The sequence below is a fragment of the Antedon bifida genome, chromosome 7 (genome assembly GCF_963402885.1).
Source record: "Antedon bifida chromosome 7, ecAntBifi1.1, whole genome shotgun sequence".
In the NCBI taxonomy this organism is placed as follows: domain Eukaryota; kingdom Metazoa; phylum Echinodermata; class Crinoidea; order Comatulida; family Antedonidae; genus Antedon; species Antedon bifida.
Genome location: NC_136232.1, coordinates 17,741,119 through 17,755,744, shown reverse-complemented (window position 1 = coordinate 17,755,744; position 14,626 = coordinate 17,741,119). Strand labels below are relative to the sequence as shown.

Below are 14,626 nucleotides of genomic sequence, written 5' to 3'. Positions count from 1 at the left end.
GATGGATGATGGAAAGATAACTGCTCTAGTATTATTATATTTAAGTGCAGCATTTGATACGGTTGACCATTCCGTATAGATAGATAAATAGACTTAGTACGTATATTGGTATTGAAGGAAATCGGTCATATTTGGAAAAAAGACCTCAACACGTATGTATTGGTAATGCTATCTCAAAAGCTTCTTTCCTAAATTTTTCGGTGCCACAAGGATCTGTTCTTGGGCCGCACTGGTTTACAATTTATTTGCACCCGATACGGGATATCATTTGTAAATATGATATGTTTATGCTGATGATACTCAGCTTTATATTTCTTTTAAACCTACAATGTAACACAGTGACATTTCTTTGGAATTGCTCCAACATTGTATCTATGAATTGCGAGTCTGGATGAAAAACAACTTTCTTAAATTAAAATGATGAAAAAACAGAATATATTCTCTTTGGATCACAACAGCAGTTGGAAAAACTGCCACCAAGTTTTATTTACATTGGTGAAACCCAAATTGACCCGGCTAGGCAGGTTAGAAATCTTGGGGATGAAATGGATGCGGGTATGACTATGATTTCTCATATCTCAAAAACGATTTCCGCGCCATATTTTCACTTACAAAACATCCGAAGGATTCGCAAGTTTATTAATGAGGCAGCGGCAAAACAACTTGTTCATGCTTTTGTCACTTCACGACTGGATATGGGAAACTCATTGCTATATGGGCTACCAAAAAAACAACTCCACAGGCTTCAGCTGATTCAAAATACTGCGGCACGAGTTGTTATTACCAAGATATGGACACATATCAAATACCTTGGAAATATTGCATTGGCTTCCTGTTAGGTACCGTATTGTTTTTAAAATATTACTCTTTGTTTTTAAGTCTATAAATGGCATGGCTCCTGAATATATTTCTGACATGCTTTGGTTGTATGTTCCCGGACGTAATCTGCGTTCTAATGATACGCTGCTTCTACATCAGCCAAAGTCTCGTGGGGAGACAGAGCTTTTTCCGTTACTACTTCTCGTCTATGGAATGCTCTACCGGGCTCTATAAGATTTTGCAAAACGGTTAATACTTTTAAAAAATTATCAAAAACACATCTTTGGGGTGCCTCTGTCTTGGTTTTTGTCTCTGAGCATCCGGTCGTCTGTGGCAAGGCTAATGTGTTTCCTGCTCCTTTGTTTGGTCACCTAGGTAGGGGTCCGGGACCGCGACAGGACGAGAACGGATGGGGACTCTCCAAAGAAATTGCATTTTATATGTCAGGAATTTGTATGATTTGTTTTTTTTATTTTAAATGCGCCTTGAGCACTCTTGAGTGGTATGGGCGCTATAAAAATCTTGTTATTATTTATTATTATTACTATTGTGTTCTTTTAGGCTATAGAGCCTTTATATTATATCAAAGGTAAAGTAGTAGGGCCGGTAGAACCCGCAAATGTCATAATATCTCGCCTGCAAATTTGAAAAATTCTATTTCTACCCGCATGTCACCCGCAAATGTAATAAAATGCTCTGTACATGTCTCTATATAGTATAGTTACTACAGTATCGTTGTTTTCTATTCAATTTGAATTTAAAAAACAGTTTTTACCATTATCTTCATAACTGGACTGCTATGTACTGACGATTTTTAATGATATTGCAATATATTTTAATTTATTTTGATATCGTATTTATATGCATTTTTAATGTTTATACAAATGTTATTCTAAATGTTTTTTAATATAATTAGTACAATAGGAGACCTACTAGATAGTGATTAGGAATCCTGTCTCTGCCTGGTTTTGTGTGATGTTTTCTTGTTGTTTGTCTACGTTTTTTATATTGTATTTTTATGGAGACAAAAATAAATGAAATGAAAAAGAAACTGGACCATTAGAATGTTAGTAGTCATGAACTTCAAGGCATACAAAGAATGGCAGATTATGCGCGTCATTGGTAAACACGCATGTACGCACGTCGTGACAAATTTTAAAAAAATGTAAAAAAATAATGATGTTTTTGATGAATAACAAGAGTAAGCTACTTTTGAGGGGTTTCGTACCGTATTTTTTCACGCACAATCTACAGGGAACGTAAAAACGCGCTTTTTACATGAATTACATTTTTCAAAACTTAGACCTATTATGACAAGGCATCAAATCAAATCGCGTTATAGGAGCATTTTTAATATGACGAATTGCGCACATGTAGGTCTAACTTTAAACAGTTTGTAAAATTGGCAAAATTATACATATTTTGAAAACGTCATATCTCACCAGAACCTACTCAAACATACTGGTATGTAATTGTTATTTTTATTATTAGATATTATTTTTGATACTCTGGCCAAAGATATTTTTGCTATAAGTGTGCCATACTTCCGCGTGCCTGCGCTATATATGCTTGCTACTATATAACGAAGATCTTATAAACAGCACGTCTAGTCTAGTTTATATTGTAATGGGGTTTGTTCTTTATTTTAAAGAGGCTATAATTACAAGCAATGCTTTCTATTAGGCTTTTCCACTTTATCTTCTTTATTTGAAGTAAAACAAATAAATTAAATTAAATGATAGTGGGCATAAACTTCAGGTGAAGAATGTACCTTGATTTCATGTAACGCGTATATTAATTTCGACTATTATAGGAACATTTGTTTTAAGAAGCGTTACGTTTTTCTGTATGCATTACATTTTCCTTAAACAACAATGATTTATTCTGATCTTTATTCTGTTGTTGAAAATTAACAGGTATGATAGATACTTGACCTTTTGATATCGAAATGAAGTCGATATGATTGATGTGTTCTTTTTAATAAGGTTATCGACGTCCCTTTTGATTCATTTTCATCTTCAAATACTTTTCTAGTAAGTTTAGACGATGGATTTCGGAATGTTAAATATTATATATTATTATATTATTTAAGTCGTCGCTGTTGATTGATTTTCACTCTTTTATTTATGTGTTTTGATGCAATATACCCTTTTTCTCTAAATCGCCGTTCCGCAACCTATGGGTCACTACCAAATGTTTGGGTCGCCAAAAAAAATTGATGTGTCGCGAAATTGTTTCGAATTAGACAGGGTGGCCGCGCTTATCTGACGTTTATGATTTGAGTTTGATTTAATTACCATTAAAAAAAACGAATTAGAACGCCATCTATCAACTTTCAACTTAAATGTAAATAAAGAAAAAACAGAACACACTATCGTAAGACGAGAAAAAGAAGACATACAAGAACAATGGAGAAACACGAAAAAAGTAGGATCGCTCCTTGGGGACAGACAAGACATAATTAGAAGAAAACAACTAGCGCGTGTAGCAAATGACAAAACTAAACTCGATGTGGCTTCGAAAAGTTAAAATCAAATTAAAAATACGCATCAAGCTGTACAACTTACTAGTTAAAAGTATATTACTCTACAACTCTGAAACATGGGGACTCACAAAAGAAGCACATAAACTTGACACATTTCACAGACAGCTACTTTGCAAAATCATAGGTATCAGGTTCCCAGACAGGATATCGAACATAAATTTATACAGAAGGACAGGAACAAAACCAATTTCGTTAGAAATAGTCGACGCAAGATGGAGACTATTGGGTCACATACTTATACAAGACCCATGTACACCAGCCAACACAGCAATAAGCTATTATTTCAGCAACACTACCAATATAAAATTTCGAGGAAGACCGAGAACCACCCTACCAATAACTCTCAGCAACGACCTACTCACCCTTTATAAGCAGAACACAAACATCAAGTATCCCGGACAATTGGAAACCAAGAAATACATCAAACAACTTAAACTAGCCAATGAAAGATCTGATTGGAAGAAACTGGTAAAAGAGATTTACGGAGCGGAAATGTCGGCAGACTTTTCAGCGGAGAGACAGTAATCATCATCATCATTAATTACCAAGGTATGACAGTCTTGTGTCGTGTTATAAGCATTAATTCAATGTAGGGGGAAAACTATAAGTAATACAATAATAAATGTAATTTAAAACTAGAATAAACTTTTAAAATCTTTTTTTGTCCGTAATCGTGTTTTGTGCAGTTTTGTATAACGTACATGCAGCATGTTATTATTTTAGTAAGTATCAATAAACATATACCAGATGTTCATTATCCTATTTAAATTTCAATAACAATAACAAAAAAGCAGTAAAACAATATTATGCGGTTCGCGAAAAAATAAATGTTAGCTTTAAAATGTTCATGTTAGTATATCTAGATTTCCGGGCTAATGCTTGTTTCTCATTTACTAACACTTCATCTTCACCTTACCAAATGTTTTAATGTATTTGTCTTACTTAAAAATAGATACCTGCGTTGATAACAATGGGTACAGTCACGTTCATAACGGAAAATGGATAGTAAGAAAACAAAACCACTGCGTTATATGTCAATGTATTGGAGCTCAGGCACGTTGTCTTGTGTTGCTTTAAGTTAATAATCTTATTCAGATGTTAATAATTACCAAAGCATCCAAATGTCGACAGCTTTTAAAGATTAAACTTCTTGTGCGGAATACGATAACATTCCGATCTTAAATCAAAGCTTTTTGCTCGCCTTCCTTCTTGCCCACTATAATACGTCAAGGAATTGTAGGCCTATGTTGTACACATGTCTTCATTAACGAAGAACAAAATAAAACACTCCTATTATAGAGAATTAATGTTAAAACATGTATTTCCCTATGTTCGTTTTACAGCAAAGTGTCCCTTTAATAGGGTGGAGGGATTGTGCAGAATATTTATGCCTAAAGAGTGATTTGAATTGAATACACTCCACGAGTAAAATATTTTCCATATTACAGAAATAGAAGATGCTCATTATTAATCCGTTATTTAATTAATTTCGATGGTAGGCGTTATTGACACAATTAAATATCACAATTACAGTAGAACTAATACTGAACAACACGTGATATGATGATACGTGTTGAAATTAACCAATCAATGTATTATAAAGCAAATTTATTCATACAATACAATATTGTTGTGTTTTTTCTCTTTATAGTCCGGTTTACACAGTTCCTGATCATTGTATTGACATCTTTAATCCACAAAATTGCTATCATCACATAGCTGACAGATCAGATCCCACTCAACCGTGTTCTGGGCCAATTAGTGGTGTTGGAAAATAAGTGTAGGCCTACATTCAATTTTCTGAATTATGTTATCCTGTAAAAATACAATTATATATTTGTCTTTCAATAACAAATGTCAGCGAAGGAACGGACAGTAGCGATATAGTATTAAATAGTATTGTACTGTCAAATAATATACAAATAATGAAAACATTCATTAATTGTTTTATATAACATCTAAACAGATTCCTGTCATTTGACATTTGAATCAAATATTTAAATTTCATTCACATTTATTAAAACAGTAACATTTGATTTTTAATAATATATTAAATATTATATTCATATGGATTTTATAAACACACCTGTTAATTGTCAACAAACGACCAAACAATTAGGCATAGGCCTAATACTAACAGGCCTACGCCAGTAAGGCAAAAGGCACACCACAATAAAGACGACCGGACCGGACGGAGTAGAATAAGATCTTTATTCGTCAAAACCAAATATCACAATAACATAACAACCAGCGGCCATAGTGTGTATGTCAACCCAGCTAGGGGGCGCTAGATTTTTTTTCTTTTTTCAAAAACACAAAAGTCAACAAAACAAAACAAAGCAGGCAAAAGCACTCAAAATTCTGAGGGCAAGGATGGGAAACCTAAAATTGAAATGTCGAAACTTAACTATATAATACGTATGAAACATTATAAATCAAGAACGTAGTCAGAGAGATGACTAGGAAATCTGCGTGAACGTGACGTGTAGATGTGCGATGAGACTGTGCTGGAACTTCCATTGGTGATTCTTCCGGGTTCTGTATGGATGATGGCTTGTCGTTCACCTCATTAGGAGAGGCTGAAAGTGTTGACGGTACATCGGGTGGAGGAAATGGAGAGACGGATCAACTGTGAAATTAGGTTCTTCATTAGAGGTGTCGCAGTGGCGTTGTGAGGCTGGTGTGGGAGGATGATGAACGTCAGTCGGTACAGTAAAACACACCCCAGTCAAGACATGATATAAACCACATATCACTATGATATCAGAAACATCTCACACGACTGATATCGTACATGTGATACAATTAAGATATCAGTCTGATATCAAAAATTGTTCACACTAATGATATCATACACATGATACAACTCAGATATCAGTATGATATAATATGAGATATCATTCTGATATCAGAAACTTATCACACTTTGATGTCATACAATATGGTAAAACTCAGATATCAGTCTGATATAAGAAACTTATCACACTTTAATGTCATACAATATGGTAAAACTCAGATATCAGTCTGATATAAGAAACTTATCACACTTTGATGTCATCCAATATGGTAAAACTCAGATATCAGTCTGATATAAGAAACTTATCACACTTTGATATCATACAATATGATATAACTTAGATATCAGTCTGATATCGGCAACTTCTTACACCATGATATCATACAATATGATATAACTCAGATATCAGTCTGATACCGGCAACTTCTCACACAAATGATATCATACATTATGATAACTCAGATATCAGTCTGATATCGGCAACCTCTCACATAGTTATATCATACAATATGATATAACTAAGATCAGTCTGATATCGGCAACTTCTTACACAAATGATATCATACAATATGATATAACTCAGATATCAGTCTGATATCGGCAACTTCTTACACAAATTATATCATACTTATGATATAACTAAGATATCAGTCTGATATCGGCAACTTCTTACACAAATGATATCATACTTATGATATAACTTAAATATCAGTCTGATATCGGCAACTTCTTATACAAATGATATCATACTTATGATATAACTAAGATATCAGTCTGATATCGGCAACTTATTATACAAATGATATCATACTTATGATATAACTAAGATATCAGTCCGATATCGGCAACTTCTCACACTAATGATATCATACAATATGATATAACTTAGATATCAGTCTAAATATCAGAAACTTCTAATACTAATGATATAATACAATGATATAATTCTGATATCAGAAACTTTTAATTTTATGATATCATCCGATAATCTCGGTCTCATACCTTGGGATAACATTTTATTTTATACCTCGCCATGCTCATTAAACTCTAACAAAATATATCCCAGTGGGCACAGAACATAATTTCAACATTGAATCAACGTTAAAATTTAGTTGATGTGTTGAAATGATGTTAACAGCGTATTCTAAACGTTGATTCAACGTTGAAATAACATTGTCTTTCTAACTAACCTTTTACGTTTATTTATCAATGTTAATTTAACGTTGAAATAATGTTCAAAATTTGTTGACATTTTTGTTTAAGATAACAACACGTTTTCAACGTTGAAAAAAGGTTAAAAGTATGTAGTGTTTTTAACCAACTATTATGTTTGTTTAACAATGTTATTTTAACGTTAATTTAACGTTGAAATCCAGTTGACAATTTTGGTTAAGATGACAACATGGTTTCAACGTTGAAAAAGGGTTGAAAGTATGTAGTATTTTTAACCAATTATTACGTTTGTTTAACAATGTTATTTCAATCCTGTCCTGTTGACAAGTTTGGTTAAAATGACAATATTTTTTCAACGTTGAAAAAAGGTTGAAATTATGTAGTGTTTTTAACCAACTATTATGTTTGTTTATCAGTGTTATTTTAACATTAATTTAACGTTGAAATCCAGTTGACATTTTTTATTAAAATGAATAAACATTGAATAAAGGTTGGTATTTTGTAGTGTTTTAACCAATATTACGTTTGTTTATCAACGTTAGGCCTATTTAAATTAAAGTTAAATTCCATTTATTATTTTTGGTTAAAATGACATGTGCTTTTTATGTAGGCCTACGAGATATCGATGTTTCAACGTTAAATTAACGTTGGATTTCGGTTGGCATTGATTTTTTTTTCTATCATCAATTACATAACATAAAAGTATGTAGTAACTTGGTTATTGGTTTATTGGTTATTTGGGCATTTTACATATTGGCAAATAGTATACAGTATTTGTTTTAATACAAATGTTCTACATATACAGTAGTAATGTATAGCCTATATAGTACAGGAAAACTATGAAATATGGTTGAAAAAATTGCAACAGAATTTATTTCACCACAATGCATTTCTATAAGGTCCCTATATGAACATACTAAAAGTCTAGAAAAATCCAGGTAGGGGAAATAGGTTTTTTTAAACAAAATGGCCGCCAATGGCGAAAATTCCTAAAAAAGGACAAAAAAACATAAATGATAGATCTAATTACCACTTTATAATAGTTTTTACAATGGTTTATATATTTCTTTACAATTTCGAAGATCTGAACTACAATAAACACATTATTTTAAGTGCTGATAATTAGAAAATGGCCTAAAAACAAATGTTTAAGTATCTAGATATATCCCTATTGTTATAATATATAAAACGCAGTCCTTCCTATGCTTAATGCATAGGATTACGGTGTCTAATAATAAATCAGTTCATTTACATTTGTACTGTTATAACAATGTATTACAACATTGGTGGTGCCAGTGGCGAGGGTATAGGGATGGGAGATCATATGGGAAGGGTGAGGGAGTCTGTCCGTTCCCCATCCCCTCTCCCCAATTGGCTATTTTTTATGTACACAATATGATGATATTTCCTAATATAAAACAATACCCCATTGAGTGCTGTTTCAAGGATTTTCATTTTTAAAAGTGAGTAAAACTACCCTTTACCGGTATAATATTGTCGGAACTTCTGGGTGCGCTTCCATTGATGGCCCAGCCAATTGATGCTAGCTGCGCTCTAAACCGTATTTATTCGGATAAACGCTACATTTAGAAAAATCAAATAAACGCCCCTCCCCCCTCCCTCCCCCCTCCCTCCCCCTCCATAGGACATCATTTTGAATAACCTACGCCACTGCACCCCCTCCCCCATCGGACATCATTTTGAATTTATTTCCTCGAATGTACGCCCCGCCACATGCATATTATACACAATATTGTATTTTAACACATCTCTATTGGTAATAGAATTCACTGACTGACATGATGGTGTTGTATTTGTTCATATCTAAAAGTGTAAAGAGTTACCACATTACACCCACAAAAATAAACGCCTCTCTGAATAAACTCCTCACGACGATTACACGCCCCCACTACCCTCCTTAAAAATCAACCACCAAAGGCAATTATTCAAATAAATGCGGTAATTTCACTTTCATCTTGTCAGTATTTCATCCTCCATCTATTGGTGGGGAATTGAGCATGTGCTGATGCCGTGGCATTCTTAAAAAATAGTGGAGCAGCTGTCCAAACCATATATTTTGCAACTGCAATTCATTTTACTACAACCTTATTTACAGGTACATCTAATCAACTTTAATAGTTTCTCTGGTGCTGGTAGTAAATTTGTCATCAATACTTTCCATCCCTAGTCTGTGGGTTGAATAGTATTTCCTATCCACTGCTATACCTGGTAATAAAGACTCACGAAATGAAATTTTGCAGCAAAGTCTCCATTGACTTCCCTCCATATATAGCTACCAATGCCAAATTCCTGATGCAATGTTTTCTTTTTTTTTGGAAACTGTTTGGTTTACAGAATTTGACATACAACTGTGATGTGATGATTTTTAAGACCAACACCTTTTCCTAAACCAAATTTACTTACGGCCCATAATTATAGCCATTAAACACAAGAGTTTACTTTGCCTTCACATAACGTAACAAACATACATGGTACATAATAAATGTCTTGAAATGTTGCTGTTTCGGGCCAAGAGGTTTGATGTAGCAGTGCTCCCCCATTGATAACATACAGTGGGCAGTGAGATGAAGGTTTCTGAGTAGTCTAGCAGTGTGTATGGAGTCAATGGAGTAAAAGAGGGCTTTTTATACATGGAATCCAGGGATATGATACTACATCCCATCTATTTGGTATAGGAAAAGGTGTCATAACACCTGGGCAGTAGTATGCTTACAAACTCTGTAAAACCAAGCGTCTCCAAAAAAAAGAAACCATCGCATCAGAGGAATTGGCATTGGTAGCTATATACTGTATGGAGGAATACGTACTGGGAGAAAGTAGCAAAAAGCAAAACAGCACTTGAAATAAAGTCTATTCCCCCAACAACAAATGCTGCAAAATTTCATTCCCCGCGTGTATATTACCATGGTACAGCAGTGGATAGAAAATACTCTTCAACCCACAGACTGGGGGATGGAAAGTTACAAATGGCGTGATGTGTCCATTGATGACAAATTTATCAGCACATGCTTAATTCCTACCTATAGACAGAGGATGATAACTGGACAATGAAAATGAATGGATTAATAGATTCTAAGATTGTATAATTCTATTGTTGTGACAGTACAAATGTAAATGAATCCAATTTATTAGACACCGTAGTCCTGCATTATAATGCATAAGGACTACGTTGTCTATTATTATAACCGTGGTGATATCTTGATACTTAAATGTGTGTTTTTGCTGCTAAACAGCACTTAAATTAATATGTATATTGCAGTTTAAATGTTTGACACTAAAGAAATATAAAAAGCATTATAAAAACTGCTATCAAGTGGTAATTAGATATAAAATATATGTTTTTTGTTCATTTTAGAAATTTTTCGCCATTGGCGGCCATTTTGTTTAAAAAAACCTATTTTACCTGGATTACCTGGATTTTTCTAGACTTTTAGTATGTTCATATAGGGACCTTATAGAAATGCATTGTGGTGAAAAAAATTCTGTTGCAATTTTTTCAACCTTTTACTGATTCTGAGCATATCTTTCCTGTACTAATACCAGTTGTATTGAATCAAAATGACCTTTCACGCAAGATCAAATTTCATAAGATACAAGCTTGTCATTGGTTGGTTTCATTTTGATACACTTTTTAAACTGTTGTCAGTTGCTTGGTGGTGTTGAGACAAAGACTCATCTTTTTGATATTGTAAATACAGGTAAGAAAACAATCTTGTTTTTATTTAGTAATCTACTAATTTATAAGCTTAGGCCTTACATTTTAACTAGTTTACAATAATAACTAGAGCCTTTAGTCCACTTGGCTTGTGATAATAAGAAACTAACTAGAGCCTGGCAGGGTGCTGAACTCAACTGTATTATAATTACTGGATACTATGCCAAGGATAACTCCAGTACTTTTTATGAAGGTTATAAAATGGTATGTTGTAGGCCTGGCTAGGCTTTCTGCAGCTCCTATAAACACATGCTAGGTATCACCGCTATACAATACACTCACTCACTCACTTTCTTTATTTCAGATGTAGGCCTATAGCCTAGTAGCTAAGTAGGCCATAACAAGCCGTTAGCTAGAAAAGACAGCAATGGAATAATAACTGTTTTAATACAGTTAACCTTCTCCATGATGTGCATTCAAATATACAGATGACCATTGAGATAATATATCTATGGGATGATCAATGATTTCAGAAATAAAAGGTTGGTATTTAGTGCTTAACTCATTGACTTGATAATAATAATTATTACACTGTTGTAATATTATTTATATTCATTCATAATTTGAGACTTTATATAGTGATTGTGTATGCATTATTTATCTAAGTACAGTACTACATATTGAACTATTTATAGGCCATACATAATGCTTATTATAAATACGAGATTAAATTATTTATTTTCAACGTATAATGTGGTTGGAATCTATAACTATTAACTTTAAATCTGTTAAAAAATGTTTAAATTTTAAACATATTAACTGACCAAACTCTGTAGTTTTTCATAAAATAATTTTAAAATAGTTTTAAGTCCTTTTTCTAGGTACTACATATTGAACTATGTATAGGCCTATAGATGTTTAGTAAAATCTGTAGCCCAATTCTTATTAGAAGATTATATACCCGGTAGTATTATATAAATAACCTTAACAATAAATGTAATGAGCCCAATGCTTATTAAAATAGTATATTAATTATTTTTTTATAATGTGATTGGTATCTACTATTAACATTAAATGTTTAAATTTTAAACATATTACTGACCAAACTCGGTTAAAGATATTAAAAGCATTTAAAATAATAGTGTTTTTTTTCTTCGAAATAATGGATATTACTATTTATACGTACATGTTAAAGTAAATATTATATTGTAGCCCTTGCTGTATTAGTGAGAGTATATATGGATAATTGTAGTCATGGACATGTACAGTAAATATTTAATTAAATAAAAAGCATAAAAATGGTATAATCGGAGAAATATGAACAATACCTCTATGGGCCAAGTAGTAAATAAAGGGAATTTATAATCTATGCTATTTAACACAGTGTACTAATTTCATAATACAGTACAAACTAAAATCGAAGTGTCTAATCTAAAAAAATGTAAATCCAAACATGATTAAATGGAAGAAAAACTTAGCATAAAGACAGAATACATTACACAACAGGAGATATTGCAGGCGTGACTGTACACAAACTATCAGTGAATTAGAAAGCTGTGTTTTGCAGTATTTGAAAAACTTTTTATTTTTACTTGTTTACAGTTAGGTGTAACATTGGTTAGATTCTAGAAAATTAATTAAAAGGTTGCATGTATGACTGTACACAAACTATCAGCGAATATTAGGAAAGCTGCATTTTTGCAGTATTGTTAAAACTTTAGTTGATTTTTTACAGTTAGGTATAACATTGGTTGGGGCGGGGTAGGGGGTGTCAAACTTTAGGGGGTGGGGTGTCTGTAAGGACCAAGGCAGTGTGTAGGTGGTCCGTAATAGGCCATTTGGTATTCCATACAATGTCATGGCATTTATTGCTGGTGGTATCTATAAGGCAGGCTATACTTGGGGTAAGGGAGGTCTCTAGTCAAACTTTAGAGGGGTCTGCCAGGGCCAAGGCAGTGTACAGATAGTCTGTATAGGTCATTTGGTATTTCTTACAATGTGCTAAATCATATAACATTGGTTGCTGGTGGTATCTACAATATCTAAGCTAGACTAGTTGGGGAGAAGGAGGGTCTCTAGTCAAACTTTAGGGTGTCTGGCACTTGCGGTGCAGCGGACAATTAGTCTGTCGTTACCCATTTAGTATTGTATGAACTCAACTTGTTCATTTGGCATTAATTGTGAGTGGTACCTCACTCATCTATGCTATCCCCATTATTTTAGGCCCTCCCTTGTGGGTCTGGCGGGCCTATTGCAGCGGACAAAATGTCTGTAGTTTGTGATATTGGTATGAGGATATGCCAATGGGCATCCCATGGTGGTGAAATTAGGTGGTATCTCTCTCATCTAATTGTTACCCCTTTTTTAGCACCTTTCGGGGTCCCCCAGGTCTATACGCAGCGGGGGGTACCCGGCAGACTCCCATTTTTATTGACTTCAGGTGATCCCCAACACACTTAAATAGTGAGATATTGGTACCTAGTTCATCTAACCAAATGTCTCTGGGCTGCCGGTCTAATACCAGAACATTGTTAGATTACATATAATACGGATGCTGTGCTGCACCCAGATCTCACTCAAGATATAAGTGTACAGTACTGTACACTATTAAAGCTAGAAATGCTTAGTCCTGTGAGTGGCCCGGATCTCGGCGAATTAGATTTGCTTTTGAAAGGGGGGTGGCACATATTTCTCAAAATGGGTAGTGCAATAACATTGATTTTTTAATAAAATGAAATATAATATATTATTTATTTTGCTGTTGCAGCTACAGTGAAACACTTCCACAAGGATGACAACATAAAAGTGAAGAGGGGAAAGGAGTACATCAATACAACAGTAAAAATGGAAGCCGGAAAACAGATGGAGGTTTTTCTTACAAATGCTGCAAGCAGAATTAAAAGAAAAGCAGCCCCACGAACTCCAAGACACACATAGAACTACTATTTTTTATACATCATTATAACTCAGCTTTAACCACGTGCCGTAGATCCGATAAAATATACCAACAAACCAACATAGAATAACAACTTTTTTCAGCTTCCTTTTTAATTTTAATAGACACTTTGCTTACTTTTTTTTGTTTTAATCAAGATTTTAAAATAGCTTGTAATAATAAAATGTTACTTGCCTATTAACATACTTGTATTTGGTTTATTTATGACTCTCGCGGTATAGGGAGGATCATGTTATTGAGAGTGTAACATCTAGTTCGCAAGAATAGGCACTAAATCAAGGATATTTCTATGGTATATTTATTATTGTTAAGCTCACAGCGATCTCACCATGATCTCCTATGATTATTTACTATAATTATCTCATGGCGATCTCACCGTGATCTCATTCTATGATATATTTATTAGCATTATCTCATGGTGATCTCACCAGGATCTCATGGTGATCTTACCATGATCTCATTAGTATCTCATGACAATCTCACTATGATCTCATTATTATCTCATGGCGATCTCACCATGATCTCATTATTATCTTCATGGCGATCTCACCATGATCTCATTCTATGATATCAATTGCTGATATCACTTTGGTATCTATTTGTGATTTCAATATGATATCATAATTGATCTCTTAAATATCTCAGAGGCCGACATCGATG

General features: G+C 33.6%; 1 long non-coding RNA gene across 1 annotated transcript; it reads left to right on the top strand.

Annotated features, from left to right (window-relative positions):
- The first annotated feature begins 11,013 nt into the window (after nucleotides 1-11,013).
- LOC144849034 (uncharacterized) lies at nucleotides 11,014-14,098 on the top strand. Its single transcript, XR_013613945.1, has 3 exons — nucleotides 11,014-11,053; nucleotides 11,375-11,552; nucleotides 13,778-14,098. It is a non-coding gene; the product is annotated as an uncharacterized LOC144849034 (long non-coding RNA).
- The last annotated feature ends 528 nt before the right edge of the window (nucleotides 14,099-14,626 follow it).